The sequence below is a fragment of the Onychostoma macrolepis genome, chromosome 05, assembly GCF_012432095.1.
Source record: "Onychostoma macrolepis isolate SWU-2019 chromosome 05, ASM1243209v1, whole genome shotgun sequence".
Classification (NCBI taxonomy): Eukaryota; Metazoa; Chordata; class Actinopteri; order Cypriniformes; family Cyprinidae; genus Onychostoma; species Onychostoma macrolepis.
The window spans coordinates 31,119,237-31,134,145 of NC_081159.1; the positions used below are offsets into that span (position 1 = coordinate 31,119,237).

Here is a 14,909-nt window from a genome sequence, read left to right on the forward strand (position 1 = left end):
ACTACCCCCCCCCAAAAAAAATCCATGGGGCATCTTACAGGGTATTAGGAGCCCTCTGGGGCTATCCTCAGGAACAGGAAGCCCTCCTTGGCTATCATGATGTGGATGAACAGGGGATGAACTCAAAATACAGTCTTTACTCCAAATCAACAGGGCAAGGCAAGACAGGGCAAGGCTGAGACACACAGGAAAACAGGGTACGTAACAAGTAGACCAGACGGAAAGGAACTGAACAGACAGGAACTAAATACACAGGATAATAAATACACACAGCTGGAACTGAATAAACTGATAATCACACTAAACGAGGACAGGAAAATTACCAAATATGGACACAAGAGGGCGGGAAACACACAACAAGGCTGACATTCATGTCATTCCAGACAGACTGGATGATGATGAGATCAGATCTCCATGTGGAGCACTGGCTGTTGTCAGACTCCTTGTGCAAACAAAAATCTCACTGTATTATTACAATTAATGTCAAAATACTAGTTAACAAAATACTGGTGAAAATATTAGTGGCCTAAGACTTTTGCACAGTAATGGCCATTCTCTACCCTGTTTTTGACCCTCTGGTTTGAACATAACTTTCACACAACTGTTTGAACTATTGAAACACGACTGTGATTACAATTGTTGTGACTAACTGATTGTTGAAAGAGTGAATTACACTGTTATGCTTACAGTACTGTAGGTTCTTTTTCCAGCTAGCTTTGATGCACACTCTGCATGTAGTGTGATGCATTAAATACATCTATAAAAAAAAAAAAAAAAAAAAAGTAATAATCATATTATTGCACTTTATTCATTTTTTAAATAAAATAACAAGCAAAAAAGTACAATAATACTATATTTTACCACAAACTAAAAATTGTGTATTAAATTTAATATATATATATATATATATATATATATATATATAAATTATAGTGCACTTAAAAATACAATAGTAATATTTACAATTAATTTAATTAATGAATAAATTCTTATCATTTTCAAACCTAAAATCAGCAAGGTTTTATTTTGAAGGGCTGCTGGCAAGTAAGTATAGGCCTATTTTAGCGTAAAGTGTTGCAGTTTCATGTTTGCTCTGAAACTGGCAGCACATAGCCTAGATTTATGCTTTCAGTTTGGATCTTATACAGTATTTAAGTTGGTCGATCTAAAATTGTGATCGTGCATTAACATCTGTCAACTATGTCAGTGCGGAAATGAGTGGTCTGAACTTATTTACCCAGTGCATTATTTGCACCTGCACACCACTTATGTGCATATCTATCAATGTGACGGTTCATTCAATGGCTTGATGTTGCTGATGCAAAAACATAAATAAAAAAAAAAAAGAAGAGAGACTGAACAGCTGACTACTTGAGTCCCTAACGTATATATATTTTTTTAGATCAGGCTTTGGAATTAACATTGTTACTTATGTGTTGTGCCCTTACGGTCATATCCAAAACAAAGCTTGTGTTAGAATGTAAGCAATCTAAATCTATTTGTATTCCAAGTTATCCTGTTGTAGTAATTTTTCTCTTAACAAACATGTGACAGTGGGCGGGCCAAAGAGAGAAAGCGCTACTCCTATGATTAAATTAAGAATTTGCAAATATATATGAAACACTAAACATTAATATCATTCCAAACATTCACTGGAAGAAAAACACTCACACCCACATAAACAAACACAGATGCTGTTTCATCTTTTCGAAGTAATCAATTGTAATTAGTCTGTGACCCTGTAGTTGTCATAGATTTTTGCCTTTATGAAAGCATAGAAATGACATCCATAAAACTTTTCAGCACAGTGTATGTACATTGTGCATTCCCAGTCAGCAAACAAATTTGGCCCAGATTTGGCATGCATCTGGCACAGCTGGCATTCATCCGGGACTGGCATACAGCATGTGGGCCAAACATGGCCTGGGTTTGGCAGAGGTGGTACCGGGTTTAAGACGGCACACAAGACATGGGCCAGATGTCAAATGCAGTATTTGGCCCAGATATCAGATACAGATATGTGGGCCACATAAGTATTGCCGATCTTGACCCATATTTAAAATCCATTTCAAATATTTTTGAGTAAAATGCCAATGTTTTCCCATACAGTAAGGTAATATATTCACATAAATGTGAAACTGTTAAATATATTTTGAAAATATATTTTTAAAATGCATAACATGAAGCTCATGTTGTGTGTTATTATGTGTTTACTTGTATGCAAAATTATATTCATGCCTCATATGATATTATATAATATATGATGTTATATAGGATATTATAGAATAATATATTCTGTTGTTTTATATATATATATATATTCATCTGCCATTCATCCGGCACTGGCATACAGCATGTGGGCCAAACATGGCCCGAGTTTGGGAGAGGTGGTACCGGGTTTAAGACGGCACACAAGACATGGACCAGATGTCAGATGCAAAATTTGGCCCAGATGTCAAATATAGATATGTGGGCCACATAAGTATTGCCGATCTTGACCCACATTTAAAATCCATTTCAAATATTTTTGACTAAAATCCCAATGTTTTCCCATACAGAAAGGTAATATATTCACATATATGTGAAACACTGTTAAATATATTGAAATACATTTTGAAAATATATTTTTAAAATGCATAACATAAAGGTCATATTGTGTTTACATGTGAAATTATATTCATGCCTCATATGATATTATATGTTATATTATAGAATAGTATATCCTGTTGTTTTATTTATATACAACTGACTTCAAACAATGTTTTGCATTCACTGCTTTCATATTCTCATTCAATTAACAGTTTGATGTAGGCCTACTAAACAATACATTATGAAATTTCAGGACATTTTATTTGACTTTTGTACCATTTATGTAAATGCGTAACTTTGATGTGTTTTAGGCCATGTTGGCCAATCAGACTGCAACCGGAGTTTTTTAAAATCTTCTCCCTGGCAGGAGTTTTCAAATTGTTCGGTTTCAGTGACCTGCTGCAGCGTTTGCGTGAGGACGAACGGCCAAACCGCATAGAAAAAGCTGCTGTTTTGAAAATAACCGCGTTCGTGTGGACGGCCAATGAGCACGCGCGTTGAGCATTCAAATCGCATTTAAACTGAAGCGGAGGAGGTTACCATGGTAACAGCGCGTCAACTCACTCAGCTGACAAGTAGCCAGAGGCTGTCTCTCTGCTGTTTTCACTGCTTTCAGGTAAGTTTAGTCCCTAAAGTTACACAAATAATACATACAACTGTTCTTGACACTTTCTTACATGTTACCGACACGTTTCTGTTGAATCTTTACTTTAAAGGAGTGGTATAGTGTCTTCAAAAAGACCGTTAGCATCACAACCGTTAACTATAGAGGCTAACAATTAGAGGTAAGCTAACTTATACATTTAAGCTCTTGTTAATGAACGTTTGAGCTTTTAAGCACCTTTTATGTGTAGATGAGCGGCTTTGATAGTTTTGTAAATGTTTTGCTGATACTTTGTCAATAGATAAGTTAAATGGAAGTCACTATAAGCGAATTAATTTAACCTAAAAGTCTGCACTGTGGGGTCAATCGGTGACGTCACTTACATGAACTAATGGGCTGAAACTATTTCAAACACGTTTTGAACTTTCGTTGCAAACAAATATTGATAAATTGTACTGTGATTTCAGGAGCGTCAGAAAAAAATACCTAAAACAGGGGAAGTTACAAGAAAATTTGTAATGAGAGCTGCTGACAGAGATACAGGAAACACAGGTGATCTGAGAAATCTTATTAAATAACTTTATGAATTTTTCACAATATATTTCAACTATATCACCATGCATCTGTAAAACCTAAAAATATGAATTCTGGTATCTTAAGATTTTTTGTATATTATTATTATTGCATTTCACCTCTGCTGTAGTTTGTTTTTTTCTAATAATCCTGACATTATATACTACATTTTGTTGGCTATGTGACATTGTTCCTATTCTTCCATGCTGATGGCTGTGCTGCAGAGCTGGAGCGGAACAGATCTCCTGTCGAAGAACATCTCCAAAGCGCCATGAACCATCTGACTAGTAAGTAAAACCTCAAACATTCAAAAATTTGTCGAATATTTAAAAAAATATATCAAATAAATATCAAATATTTCCCAGACAGCAAGCAGTGTCGGCCCAGATCCGGCCCGCATGGATTTCACGCGGGCCAGATGTGGGCCGGATCTGGGCCGACACTATGTTACTGTCTGGGTTCCTGTATGTCCTACAAGGCCATCTTGTTTAACTCTGCTCTGAGGACACTTCATTCACAACAACCTACAGAGGGGTCAATCATAATTCAAAAAAAGACACAGATGATAATAAAAAAGTTCTTTGAAATTAAAATTAATAACGGTAAGACAGAACCAGTACTGTGAACGCACCTCACTTCAAACTGTAACGGTCTGTATATTATTTTCTAAACTTAAAATGTTGTGAAATTTTTGTTCAAGCAGACTTTGTTGCTCGTGGAAACCTCACGCGAGCCTGAAAGATACTTAAAACTTAAAATATTATTTGCACTCTTGAAGACTGTTCACCAAATACTAAATTTCAGTCCAGCAGAATTTTCTGCACACTTCACCACCAAAGCCAAAATGAGCATTGTGAACGTAAGGGCCTCACACTACATTGTTTGTTTGAATTGTATTTCAGGGCAGTTCGTGAAGACGGATAACCTGGACAGAAGTCGGGTTCCAGATCCAGCCTCCACACCAGACTTCTCACTCACAAGGATTGCCGTCTACTAGATGTGTACTCTTCAGACTTGGGTTCATACAGATATTATTCAGGGACATGAACACTTGAATACTGCAAAAATAGAGAAACTACCTTATTTAAGAATTTTGTGTTAATTGCGTGAACATTAAACAAATATATATTTATTTTACTATTTTTTGTTTTGTATTCCAAAGCACCTAAAAGCCAATTCACACTGCCATACACCAACAGGGTGAACACACTGACCAAGCAAAACAAATAAGCATGTTTTTATAGTTTTTGTGAAAGTGTGAACTGACAGTACTGTATGTTAGGTGTGAGATTCATTCAACTTGGTTTGCTGATTAAACATGATTAAATATTTGTTCAGAATATTGTCGTTGTTGTGACTATTCATCTGGGAGGGGTGTGTATCAAGTGGCTTGGTTATGGTTTTGTTGAGGCTGACATGTGGAACCCATCTGGTCCAGCGAATAGGACCAGAACAGGGCCAGCTATGGTCACACGGGTATGGTCATACAGATCTCAGATCCCACATAGAAATTTTTCTCTGGCCCAGCTCCGGCCCACATAGCAATTTTTCTCTGGCCCAGCTCTGGCCCACACAATCAGCTTTTGCTTGGCCCACATACCGCAATGACTTACGGTCCTAGTGTGTACCAGGTCTGGATTCCAGACAAGGGCCACACATGGGCCAGAACTGGCCCAATTCAGGGCCAGTTATGGGTAATTAACTTGGCTGAGACTTGGGCCAGTTATGGCCCATGTGTGGCCCTTATCTGGAATTCAGACCTGGTACACAATAGGATCTGGGCCAACACTATGTTGCTGTCTGGGCCAGAATAGGGCCAGCTATGGTCATACAGGTATGGTCCCACATAGCAATTTTTCTCTGGCCCACACAATCAGCTTTTGCTTGGCCCATATACCGCAATGACTTACGGTCTTAGTGTGTACCAAGTCTGGATTCCAGACAAGGGCCACACATGGGCCAGAACTGGCCCAAGTCTCAGCCAAGTTAGTTACCCATAACTGGCCCTGAATTGGGCCAGTTATGGCCCATGTGTGGCCCTTGTCTGGAATCCAGACTTGGTCCACACTAGGACCGTTATTCATTGCGGTATGTGGGCCAAGCAAAAGCTGATTGTGTTGGCCGGAGCTGGGCCAGAGAAAAATTGCTATGTGGGTTCTAGTTACAAACTTTGTCTCCCCATTCCACATGACGCAGTTTGTACAAATGTTTAGCTGATGGGCAGAATAAACCCTGGATAGACACTAAAACCAAGTGTACACTAAAATTTCTGCCACAATATTGAGACAAATACATACATAAACAATTTATTTCAACATAGCAAAACAGCAGTCTTGGGTCACTTAAAGTGACATACAAGTAAATAAGCATTAGTCAAACAACATTGTTTGTTTGTTGTGGGCAATACAGCACAACAATTACTACCCGAATTTTCAGCAGCCTTGGTTCCAGTTCTATTTTCCCCACTCATTTTCAGTAACAGTGTGGTATTTTAAGAAAAGTAAAGAGTACTAAGCCTTCAAAACAAGACAAAAGTACAGTTCATACGAAGAATGTAGAATCTATGGCCACTGCAGCTAAATTCAGTTGTCAGTTCACCTTTTACTCCTTAATCTGTACACACATAATTCACTAAAATACGGGAGTGACAACCGCAATCGACAACCGCATTAACTCCCAAAAAATACAGGTAGTGACAACCGCATTTACAGAAATTATATGCAGTGTGTACGGAACTGAACAACTAGTTGTTAATAACGTATTTGAACGTGCATCAGCATAGAGTTTTCGTCTGTATGCGAGATGCAAGAAAATAACACTGAAAGAAATCTTAACCTTAGCACATTTTGACATGAGCCCTGAGGTAGTGCCAGTGTTGCCAGATCTTCATAGAAAAAAAAACAAACAAAAAAAAACCAACATCAAACAAGAACAAGCACAAAAAAACACTAAAACACCAAAATGCTTTGTTTTATAACACCAAAAAAAACAACAGACAGGCCACTTTATTAATTCCATGAAAAGCCTGTGTTTATGAGCGAAGACCAAACAACATGCCTAAAAGCGCTTGTAAATATGAGGCCATGGCAACACTGCAAGACAGCGCTCTTTAAAGCAGCCTCCCAAGCATAAACAAAATGTGGCACGTCTATCAGCGGTAGTTTAGTTACAATCGACAGACAAAAAGAATCTTCAGCCAAAAAAAGGCAGATACCAAATGGTTACATTTTTATTCACCAACTTGTTGCTATGGTTACAAATGCGGGAGTGACTGCTGTTCCATACACACATGGAACGATAATTTATGGGATTCACTTCCGCATTTAAAGGCGGTTGTCACTCCTGAAACTTGCAGTGTGCACGTGGCATAGTTTCAGGCAATCAGTATTCAACATGTATTTTATGTGGAAACAAATAATAGTGATTTGTTATGCAAGTAATTTTAATATTTACAGTGTACAGTGCATACGAAACTCTGGTAACACTATTTTAATGACCAATTCTCACTATTAACTAGTTGATAATTGGCAAGAAAAAATTCAAAGCAATTTTAGCCTTTCAATAAAACGCTAAAGACGACTACATTCAATACTCGTGCACTGTGTTCTGTGTATACAGGGCACATTTTTGTGCTTGAATGGACAAATACATACAAAAGTATGTCAAAATACCCTTGGCGAGTAACTTTGTAGCTTTAACAATTACTACAGCGGACAGTCAGGACTGCTGAGAGGATTATCGGTGCCCCTCTGCCCAGCCTCCAAGATCTTTACATCTCTAGAGGGCTTAGAAAGGGCTTGGAAAATCACCTTGAACCCCTCACACCCAGCCCACTCTCTCTTTGAACTGTTGCCTTCTGGTTGGCACTACAGAGCACTGACCACCAGAACAGCCAGGCACAAGAACAGCTTTTTTCCCACAGGCTATATTCAGCCTGTTCATATTGTCCATCACAACTGACATATTTATACACAATACAAAATTTGTACACTTGTAAACTTCACTTTGTAAATAACATCTGCACACTTATATCAGTACATTTATCAAAATTACATTTTTTTTCCCCCTATACTTCTATTTCTGTATATAGTACATTATGGTTTTTAATTTTTTTATTTTTTTTCTTATATTAGTGTCATATTCCATCCCTACTGTGCTATTCCTATGTATGTCTGCACTATCATGCATGTCTGCACTATGTCTGTACTTTCTTCTGCACTGGAAGCTCCTGTCGTCAAGTCAAATTCCTTGTGTGTAAACATACTTGGTAATAAAGCTCTTCTGATTCTAGTACAGATGCACCTACCAGTCGATTGGACATTTGTTTTATTTAAACCGATTTATGTTCAGGGCACACATTGCAGTGCAATCATTTTTCAAAATGTCATTTGTGTGGAAATATTACGAAGTGTGTAAATGGACCGTTAGCAGAGGCCAGAGACGCTGAAGACAGACACAAAGAGGAGAAAATACTGTAGCATGCAGAGCAAGATCACTGATGCGTGGAATATTGGAAGAAAATCCTAAATATTGAATTGGCAGTTTATATGAATGCATCTGAAGACAGTCAGTTCCCCACAGAGATCAGTTAATTCTGATCTGATTTCTGGTAACAAAAATCAGTTAATTCTCTGCACATAGAGACCCTTTCACCTAGATATCATACTATAGAGACTGTCTGTTCCCCAAACTAGACAATACAAAAAACATCCAAACCAATTTAAGAGTAACAATTTAACTGATGTTCAACAAATAAAAAAAATTAAAAAGACAGAAACAAATGATAAAGCTTGTGTAGCAACGTGGCGTCACTTAACAGAAACAGTGGAGAGATGACTATGCCACCCTAGGACTTGCACCCAGGGAAATACTATACACCCTCAGGTGCTACTCAAGGAAACACAGGTTCGAGTCTACTGAATGAGCAAGAGACGTGACTTACAAAAATAGAACATTTTGCACAGAAATCACTAATCCTCAAACATTCTGAAGAATGGTCTCATCAACAGTTTACCAGTTAAATACCCACAGTTACAAAGAGACCGTAATAACCTTACTTTAACAGAAGGGACAAGCCCCACAACAAATCAGGGTATTCAAATTCATAAAGAAAGTGACAAACCAAAAAGAAAAGAAACTAGCAAAAGAAACAAATAAACTCTACCCTTCTGTTAAGATTCAGTATCACAGCTCATCAAACATTCACCTGTGGGTATAAATGCACACTGTCATATAGATTGATTGAACAATAGTCTTACGAACACTCAGGGAGTCCAACACCGTAATGGCCACACAGTCAGCTGCATACCCAGGACAATGAAACCGTAGGGTCAGACAGTATATGAAAGCAGCCGTAGGAACAGCCGTAGATGAAACCAGTGTAAGAAACAGCCGTAGATACAGGGTTATGAAACAACAGCTAGCGCTCTCAGGCCGCACCTAAAATACAAATATAAAAACACGAATAGACATCCACTTTAAACAAATCTCCCTTCAAAAGAAAGGAAACCCACAATAAAAAGTTTCTTACCTCATTCTTAGACAACAGTTTAGCTTTATGCTATCTGTGCTTGTCACTTTGGACACATACATACATACATACATACATACACCCATCCCTAATAACAAACACACAGCAAATCAGACGACTCACCGGGGGAAAGTGATCAGACATATAAACCCCTGGACCTTTACGGCCCACAAAACAGGAACACAGAGTGGAATGACCATGCCACACTTAGACTTGCTTCTTATGAAGCCTCTGGGCCTCCACTAGAACACACCTCAATGATTGAACAGTCGGTGTGATCAATGACAGGATGCCACTTAACGCCAGTGGGCGTGTCTTCCCATTTGAAATACACAAAGACTAAAATGGAAACTGATTCTAATGAATCCACAATCCATAATAAAACTCATCCAGTCACACTTGGCTTACTGAATATCAGGACCCTTTCTACGAAAGTGCTTTTTGTAAATTAGATGATCACTCATCATAAAATATATGTGCTCTGTTTGACAGAAACCTGGCTAAAACCAGATGATTACATTATTTTAAATGGGTCTACCCCCCAACATGACCCGCGTCCAAAAGGTAAAGGGGGAGGTGTTGCTACAATTTATAACAATATTTTCAGTATTTCTCAGAGGGCGGACTTCAAGTATAACTTGTTTGAAGTAATGGTGCTTCATATAACATTATCCAGAGAAACAAGTGTTAATGATAAATCCCCTATGATGTTTGTACTGGCTATATGTATACAGGCCACCAGGGCACCATACAGACTTTATTAAATTATTTGCTGATTTTCTATATGAGTTAGTGCTGGCTGCAGATAAAGACTTAATTGTTGTTTTAATATCCATGTTGATAAAGGAAAAAAAAACACGTGTCAGGACCTGCTCATTGCCAAAATCATACTCTAGATTTAATACTGTCCCATGGAATTGATGATAATGGTGTTGAAATTCTGAAGCAAAGCAATGATATCTCAGATCATTATCTAGACTTGTAAAACTGTAAATTATACACCTTGTTACAAGTATGGTAGAACCATCACTTCTACCACAAAAGACTGCTTTGTAAATAATCTTCCTGATTTATGGCAATTCCTCAGCATATACAATAGCTCAGAAGAAAGAAAAAAAAACTTGATGATGTAACAAACTATGGACTCTCTCTTTTCTAGCATTTTAGATATGGTTGCTCCTTTATGCTTAAAGAAGATTAAGGAAAACAGTCAGACACCGTGGTATAATGAGCACACTCGCGACCTAAAGAGAGCAGCCCGGAAAATAAAGCGCAGCTGGAGGAAAACAAAAATAGAGGTATTTCGTATTGCATGGCTGGAAAGTATAAACTTAAATCATCTAAACCAACAAGTATGTTAGGCCCTATTCCATCTAAGCTACTAAAAGAGGTGCTTCCAGAAGTCATAGATCCTCTTCTGACTATTATTAATTAATCATTGCCATTAGGATATGTCCCCAAAACCTTCAAACTGGCTGTTATTAAGCCTCTTATTAAAAAAACACAACTTGACCCCAAAGACCTAGTTAATTACAGACCGATGTCGAATCTCCCTTTTCTGTCAAAGATACTAGAAAAGGTCATATCCTCACAATTATGTTCCTACTTAGAGAAAAATGGTAACTGTGTGTCACGGTTCGCCTACTGTGGTAGAGACGGGGAGATGAAGAAGCACAGAAACCAAGAAGATTAACATCAACAGTCTTTATTCATCCAATTTCTCAAGGAACTCAGAACGGGCAGGAACACACACATAGGTTGAGGGGCTGACGTACAGTACCGGACACGGGACATGGAAAGACACAGGGCTTAAATAGAAGGAGAGTAAACAAGGAAGAACTGAAAAAGGTGAGGAGTAATGAATTAGACACAGGAGGAACTAAACGAGCACAGGAACAGGAAAAACCAAATATGGGCACGGAGGGAGAAACTAGGGCACGGAAGGCACATGGGGAGCATAACACAACACAAGACAGGAACACAAGTCTGACACTGTGAGGATTTCCAGTCAGGATTTAGACCGTATTATAGTACTGAGTTACAAATGACCTGCTCTTTATCATCTGATTGTGGTTGTATCTGTCTGTTAGTGCTACTTGATCTTAGCGCTGCATTCGACACTATCAACCACAACATTCTTTTAAATAGACTAGAAAACTTTGTTGGCATTAGTGGAAGTGCATTGGCATGGTTCAAATCTTACTTATCTGAGTTCCATCGTACACAGTAAAAAATGGGGTGTTAATATTTCAGAGTAAAGTTATTTTAACCCAGGTAGAGTATTTTTAACATTTTGGAGAGTAAAGTTGCTCTATCAGTGGAGTTAAAAGTGAGTGTAAAAATCTGCAGAAACGCGCGACAATTTCAACTCTACAGCAGTGATGAATACCCGCCACTCTGTTGTGATGAAGTTTGGCAGTTGGCACATATATGTCGGTGGAGGAAGATTGCAAAGGAGTAACTGAACGTTATAGGCCACTGAGGTAAGTAACATCCCTGTGTTGTCAACACCAAAACGGTATTTTTTAACTTTACATAATTTTAGAGTTGTGCTGATATTAGTTGAGGTCATATTAGAAGTAACCAGCTATAGCAATCCGTATCGGTAACTGTGTTTCTTTATGTGTTGCAATATTTTCACGAATGAAGTTGGTCAGAATGATTTGCGTAAAATAACGTTTGCTCGGTCGCTATAACAACAAAAGATTTAATACAGTTAATTGTCTTATAACGTATTTTTAGCTTCCCATGCAGGCAACGTTAAGGTCTTTGCACACCGAGTCCGAAATTTTCGCATGCGTTTTTTCGTATCCATCATTCTGTGGCTCTCAACTGTCAAAACACCATTCAAACGCTTGTTACGGATGCGAAAAACGCAAAAAATCGAACCCGTTTCGATTTTTTTCATGACGGACGAAAGTTTCGTAGGCAGTGTGCAAGCGTTATTGACGTAACGTGAGGTCGTATTTATTTTTTAACGTGCAAAAATTTCGGACGCGAATTTCGGACTCAGTGTGCAAGGACCTTAAATCTGTTTTTTTTTTTAACTTTACAGATTACTGGTAATGTTAGCTTGCTTCTGATAGTTAATTGGTCTTATAAAACGATAACTTGGATCACCGATTGCATGACGTGTTTGTTTAACACGGCTTAACCATTTTAAAGGTCCGAAATTCGCGTCCGAAATTTTCGCACGTTAAAAAATTAATACGACCTCACATTATGTCAATCACGATTTTACACTTTTAAGAGCCAACAAATGACGGATACGAAAAAACGGTGTGCTTTACTGTTCGAACTTAAACAGCTAATGAGCCAGCTACTTTGGTAGTTGGCACAGTTATTTGGTAACGTTAGCTGATAGGGACACCGTGCCTCTAAACTAGCCTAACCCATTTGCTGCAGAAAATGTATTATTTATAGAAAGTTATATTCAACCAGCACAATCTTCTTCAGCCGCCCTTTTTAATTGCAGTAACATCTAATGCATAGTGCATTGCCACTACTGAGAGAAATGGATATGTAAATCTTAGTTGAACCAGCCCTATATGATGATTTTGAATATATTTTCTTTGTTAACAGGGGCAAAATGCTGTTGCGTGTTCAATTCGGGGAAGAGCAGAAATACGTAAAGCTATCTGAGCTGACATTTGATGCTTTCTTGAAAGAAGGTGGGTACATTAGGTTAAAGCAATATACATCACCCAATGACAAAATACAGGCATTAACCTATTATGTTATGATATCTAGTTAGGTCAATAATCATTTCTGTTGTGCTTTATATTTTCAGTTACATAAAATCGGGTGCAGATACTTGTCTTTCATCATTTTGTGATCACCTTTGATTCTTGTGAGAAGGGAATGCATGTTTTTTTTTTTTTTATTTAACAGTGTGTCTAAAATTCAACATACCAGAAAGCAGGCAGCCTGACATTAAGGTGTATGACCAGTCAGACACAGAAGTTGACACAGAGGTTTTTGAAGAAATAGTGAAGGAGTCACCTGGAACTTTCAGAATCATGCTGGGCAATGGAGGACTTGGTATTCATTCAGACAATTCACAAATTATTTTTAGAATGAGAACATTTATGCCACATAAACTATGAGGCAAAAGTGGTAAGTGGTGGTCCAATCTGAATGTTGTTTCACCATGGGAAGTGTTCTTTAGATAACTATTTTTTTTCAGCATTACATATGGTTTTACAATAACGGAAAGCACATTTTATTCCACCTAGTTGATTGAAAAAATCCTTACATCAAAGCCTGGCGGTGAACGCATTATGCAAGAGTATGGAAAAACCAAATCTCTGACAGACGCCACCAGAAGACAGATGATAAACATACTTGCTGCTGAGATGACAGAAACACATGGGTAAGCATTAAGCATATGGATGGGCTGTAAAGAAACATTGTTATTATTTTACAGTTATTATGCATGTAAATTGTGTTGTGCAATGTCAATTGAGTGTGATGTTAACTTTGAAATTCATATGCTAGGACATCCCCAAAAGTGTCAGAGTGATGTATGCACAGGGGATAGTAGCTTTGTTTCCCTATCTAGAAGACCCATACTCACAACATGGATATGTAAGTAAATGGGTTATTGCAATATGCACTGTTTGAAATGTTAATAGTACTCCTTTATAATTTATTTATAATCACATAGGAACATTACTATGATCCGGAGAGTGGTTCGGGATACCTTGCATGGCGATTGAAGACCATACAAAGAAAAACAGCAGAGGAAAGAGGTGCCTCAGTCAACAAATCTCCTAAAGGTATGTTTACTGATCAGTGACATGCGATTATAATGTTGACCTGTGAATTGTACAGAAATTAGTTCTCAACATTGTATTTTGTCTTAAGTTGGTGGGCCAGGCCGTGGTCGTCAGCCCTTCGCCTATGACAGAGAGCCATCTGATGAGAATGTGGAAGCAGCTATTGCTGTTTTGAGACACTCTGCTGATGAAAAGACTGTCCGTGAGAAGATGAAAATGACCTTCATATATCGGCAAGCAATGGTCAACGATGAAGCCAAATCATCAGATGTCTTCTTGGTCTTCCACGATTTCTGGACACACCAGGACTGGTATGACATCTTAATTCACTGCATCACCAAAATATCCAATGTAGCATTAGGTATCACTCATCACTTCTGTCAATGTGTTACATTGCAGATAGAAGAAGATTTCAGACTTCTGTTTGGTGAGGCCACGGCCAACAAATTCTTGGAGAAGTGGCCAACCACTTTCAAAACAAAAGTAATAAAGGAAAGCCATGGACTTGTACCCACCACAGAACTCTTGGATTTGATGCGCAATGCTGAGTCAGCTGCTGAAGTTGAGAATGGTATGAATGGAACTGTTTTACTTTTTATTGTGGGTTATGTGTGTAGTTTACATTTTCGTAATGGTGCAAGTTGTCAATTTGAATTCTATGCTATGGCATAATGTTAACCAGGTTTTTATTTACTTATTTGTAGGCTGGGACAGTGACATGTCTGCCATCTTGCTGCTGCTACATTTGCTACCACCATCTGCACAAGGTAGAAAGAGGCCGGGAAAGATGTCTGCATATCAAGCCGTAGATCAGCTCATCAGATTTCAAAAGGTA

At 38.1% G+C, this 14,909-nt stretch overlaps 1 protein-coding gene and 1 long non-coding RNA gene across 5 annotated transcripts in view; one reads left to right on the forward strand and one right to left on the reverse strand.

The window, feature by feature from the left end:
* The window catches only part of LOC131540594 (serine/threonine-protein kinase PAK 3-like), a 411,671-nt gene that overhangs the window by 333,913 nt on the left and 62,849 nt on the right, over nt 1-14,909 (reverse strand). The window contains exons 1-2 of one of the 4 annotated variants that reach the window (XM_058775621.1): nt 9,420-9,464; nt 9,029-9,205 (exon numbers count right to left, since the gene is read on the reverse strand). The exons of the other annotated variants lie outside the window; for them this stretch is intronic. The gene's annotated coding sequence lies outside the window, so the exon portion shown is untranslated. Of the gene's footprint in view, nt 1-9,028; nt 9,206-9,419; nt 9,465-14,909 lie in introns of those variants that run through there. 4 annotated transcript variants of the gene reach the window in all.
* LOC131540600 (uncharacterized) lies at nt 3,282-4,059 on the forward strand. Its single transcript, XR_009271312.1, has 3 exons — nt 3,282-3,374; nt 3,661-3,745; nt 3,991-4,059. It is a non-coding gene; the product is annotated as an uncharacterized LOC131540600 (long non-coding RNA).